The following is a 5,000-nucleotide window of genomic DNA, read 5'->3' as shown; positions in this document are numbered from 1 at the left end:
TGTTGAAATGCCTCGAGATATCTCGAATTGCTGTCATCAACCTACCTAATTTATGCTTCATAACGAATTATCTTCAGTAAATCTAAATCTAGATAATGGCTATATAGGTGATGCCATTTTTGCATACTCAAGGAGCAATTGAGTATGCAACGAAGAATTTTGCGTGTTTGGGGGAAGGAGAGGAGGGGGGGGGGGGGGAAATGGGCGTTATTCACCGTAAATTTAAAAGCTAACGTATTTCTCACAAATGATTTTTTCAACAAACTTTAACGGTATTGGAAAAAATGATGATATCATATCAATATGATCGATCCTTTTTTGGATAAGAATGGGACGGTTATCGATACTTTTCCCCAAATTGGGTGAGGCTACGGAGGAAAGCGAGGTAATTTGAATTCACCATGGTAGTGACTACACTGACCATTAAATTGGTGAATTAGCGATGAACCCCATTCGTAAATCACTTACACTACATCAGCCCCTCCATACGCCTTTGTTAGAAACGCCCATCATGGCTTCGACCGCCCCTACACAGACACAACTTTATATAATAATATATGTATATATAGCTATACTATACATACATACATATATATATATATATATATATATATATATATATATATATATATAAATCCTAATAAAAAATTTTTGTTCTAGATCTTGCCTTCAAAAACAAAAGTGTTAGTAATACATGTCACAAAAATTCACCATTGCGCAATTACGTCCAGAAATAAAATTTGTTGTGTTCCATAATATTTTTAAATCAAATCAAGGCTAAGATTAAAAGAATACCGTAGAGAGAGAGAGAGAGAGAGAGAGAGAGAGAGAGAGAGAGAATAAATCTCACAGTAGATGGCTATCATATGACTATTAAAACCGAAAAAGAGTCCTTCCGCTAATAAACGAGTGAAAGTTCCTTTCCTTGCTCCTTGACATCATGAGATCTCCTCTGCGTAGGTAATGGCCACCCAGCATCCAGTGACGATTAAAAGATATTCATTAAATGAAATACTTAAACATTACCGCAGCGTGATGGAGAGAGAAACTGCGTGAATGAATAATTGTTCAGGGAAGCTTTCATCACAGCAGCCTTACACATCTAAATTTTTTCAAAGTCAAAAGGGCGGCGGTTTCTTACACAATCTCGTATACATTTCAAAGAGTAATCTCCGAACTTCATACCTTAGACCCTTTAGCTGTTTGAATTCCGTTGCTTAACAGTTTAAAACGAAGAACAGCAATCAGTCAATTGGTACGTAAGTGACTCGAATACCTGACAGTACCCTCCAACGACTTCCAGTCGACGTTCAAGACCATAATGCTATCAAGAGAGGTATAAGTTAATGCAGACTCTGCCATACAGAGTTGGAGGATTTGGGATTTGTACTTAGCGTCGGGATCAACCCAGCCCCGCTATGAGAGTCGATTAGTCTCTTGATAACCCAATGATTTTGAACGTCAACAGGACGACGTTGGAGGTAGTGTCGGGTGTTTGAGTCACTACGTACCACTCCATTTATCTGTTATCATTCCATTTCGGTGATATTCCCGAAGTAGCACGAGCTGGGTATTAAACTTTTGTAGCTTAATAATTGTATATAAAATGCCACGGTGATGTGATAAAAATTCACACATACACACATTATATACATATAATAATATATTATAAGAATCATATATAATATATATATATATATATATATATATATATATATATATATACAATACTTATATACTACTACTATATATATATTCTTCGAAAGCGGAAATAAAATAAAAGATAAATTTTCCGTCATAAATTTTCCTAATAGCTCGCTCAAAAAACATTGCTCTTCGCAATAGATTAAATGACCTTTGACTGGTAATTCCCAAGAATGACACAACTCCCAACAACGCGTGATCTTTTCCCTGACACCGACACCGTAATGGTATATGGGATAAAGATTCCCTGGAACACCTGGGGAGCGACGACACGCCTGGAAAACAACAAGGGTCATCCAGTGACCTCTCAGGGGCTTTAACACAGAACTTAGTGTATGCAAAATAGTACGTGGAGCAAAGAGAAACTTCTATGTTTTAAAGAGTGAAAATTAGCATTTCAAAATGCTTCTGTTATTCTTTTGGACATGAAAAAATGAAATCACAGTCAATTTGGAAAGGCTACTTCAGTAAGTTTTTTTCAGATGTGACAACCTTGAAAATGAACAGTTCTTAGTTCCAACAGAAATATAAAAACCGATGCCGGACAATAACACTTACCACATAATCATCCACAAGTATACAAGATACAACAGTGCAATACGATAACAAATCAAATCGATGAAAGTCTTTCTTTGACGAAGTCAACAAGCTGGGTTAATATAACCGGATATGCCACAGCAGGGGCTCGCTTGCAGTACTCGCTTGCGGTACGTCATCCGGTTCTGATCAACGGAACGGGAAACTTTCTCTGAAAAAGCGAACTTTTCTCCCTCTTTCCCAAAGGTTCTCATGCCGTCGTCGGCAGGTCATCGTTAATCAGCGTCCAGAATGGGCGCGTATACAGACCAATTTGTATGACGAAGTTCGCCGGAGACTTTCTCCTACGCTTCTCCTCCGTTCCAGATCGCTGGATAACAAGAGTTTTGGAAGAGACCACGAGCCGCCTGGAATACATTATTTCCAGCGGGAGAAATGACGAGCTTTTATGATGTTGAAAGGGAACAATATACGATCTTCATATTTTCGGGGCTTTAATTTACTTTGCCTACAGGGCATTTTTGTACATATTTAAGAGAAAGGAAAGGGATTTCGGTTTATTTATGATTTAAATCAATGGGTGCTAATTACATTTACAATTAAAAGTGAAACTGAATCGGAAAACCAGATTAATTCCAATAAATTGTATGTGGCAGTAGAATCAGGTAGACGGAATAAAGTTGTAATAATCAGAAATAGTAAAGAAAGATATAATAAAAACAGGATAAGACATACTATATATATTTAAATATGTGTATATATATATGTATATATATATATAATATATTATATATATATATATATATATATATATATATATATATATATATATTATCTCCGAAAAATTTTAAGCATTTAAAATGTAGGTGTTACGCGAAAGCTTATATTTCCTCCTCCCTCACCCGCCCTTAAGAGGAGCCTACGAGGAAGCCGAGGTCAATGGACGCGGAGGGTGAAGCAGAGACCAAGATTATGATAGCAAAAGCGCCGCTCTCGGTTTCTCTTCCCACACTTTTATCACGAGCTGTAACGTTCCTTCCTATATGCTTTCCTTATCATTAGATACTCTACAACTTCATCATGACGATTATTGATAGGGCCGAAGTGATACACTATCAAAAATGCATACATGCATACCCACTCATACATGCACACACACACACACACACTCTCTCTCTCTCTCTCCTCTCTCTCTCTCTCTCTCTCTCTCTCTCTATATATATATATATATATATATATATATATATATATATGTATGTAGTATATATATATAAATATATACTACACCATATATATATAAGGATTCCAGGAGAAGATATCAAACAGCATTCAGCAGGGTCCAACAAACACAATGTTAAAAGGGAAAAAGGGCATATTTATTAGCAAGAGGACGTTTCGCACATTATCTATGTGCATTTTCAATCAAACCATCCAAAGGAGAAGGAGAAGAACGAATTCGTTCTTCTCCTTCTCCTTTGGATGGTTTGATTGAAAATGCACATAGATATTGTGCGAAACGTCATATATATATATATATATATATATATATATATATATATATATATATATACATACATATACATACACACACACATACGCGTGTGTCTTCTTGTGCTGCAGAGAACACTTAACTTTTAACAACCCATTAACCAATTACATTATAAAAGTCACCCGTAGATTTAATATCTGCAGTGATAGCATGCGGTACTAATATACCTGGGGGTACTAAGTTTCCGCGTGCCAAGGCAAAGAAACACCTAGTGGAAGGATGTGAACCCCTAGGGGGGTGGGGGGTGGGGGGGGGGTAGCAAATGCCCGTAACTGGAAGAATGACTTCTTTAATCTTCCCTTGAATCTTCGAGCAAACGAAGAGGACTATTATTATTATTATTATTATTATTATTTTTTTATTTTTTTTTTTTTTGCTCTATCACAGTCCTCCAATTCGACTGGGTGGTATTTATAGTGTGGGGTTCCGGGTTGCATCCTGCCTCCTTAGGAGTCCATCAATTTTCTTACTATGTGCGCCGTTTCTAGGATCACACACTTCTGCATGAGTCCTGGAGCTACTTCAGCCTCTAGTTTTTCTAGATTCCTTTTCAGGGATCTTGGGATCGTGCCTAGTGCTCCTATGATTATGGGTACGATTTCCACTGGCATATCCCATATCCTTCTTATTTCTATTTTCAGATCTTGATACTTATCCATTTTTTCCCTCTCTTTCTCTTCAACTCTGGTGTCCTTTGGTATTGTGCGACATCAATGAGTGATACTTTCTTCTTGACTTTGTCAATCAACGTCACGCCTGGTCTGTTTGCACGTATCACCCTATCCGTTTTGATACCATAGTCCCAGAGGATCTTTGCGTGATCGTTTTCTATCACTCCCTCAGGTTGGTGCTCGTACCACTTATTACTGCAAGGTAGCTGATGTTTCTTGCACAGGCTCCAGTGGAGGGCTTTTGCCACTGAATCATGCCTCTTTTGTACTGGTTTCTGTGCAAGTGCCAGGCATTCGCTTGCTATGTGGTTTATGGTTTCATTTTTCGTATTGCACTTCCTACATATGGGAGAGATGTCATTTCCATCTATCGTTCTTTGAACATATCTGGTTCTTAGGGCCTGATCTTGTGCCGCTGTTATCATTCCTTCAGTTTCCTTCTTTAGCTCTCCCCTCTGTAGCCATTGCCATGTGTCATCGCTGGCTAGTTCTTTAGTCTGTCTCATGTATTGTCCGTGCATTGGTTTGTTGTGCAGTCC

The 5,000-nt window shown here is 37.7% G+C and overlaps 1 protein-coding gene across 1 annotated transcript in view; it reads left to right on the top strand.

The window, feature by feature from the left end:
- The window catches only part of LOC135225230 (mucin-5AC-like), a 198,007-nt gene that overhangs the window by 82,264 nt on the left and 110,743 nt on the right, over positions 1–5,000 (top strand). The window lies entirely within an intron of this gene.

The sequence above is a fragment of the Macrobrachium nipponense genome, chromosome 13 (genome assembly GCF_015104395.2).
Source record: "Macrobrachium nipponense isolate FS-2020 chromosome 13, ASM1510439v2, whole genome shotgun sequence".
NCBI lineage: Eukaryota > Metazoa > Arthropoda > Malacostraca > Decapoda > Palaemonidae > Macrobrachium > Macrobrachium nipponense.
This window is presented reverse-complemented; position numbering and strand designations above follow the sequence as displayed.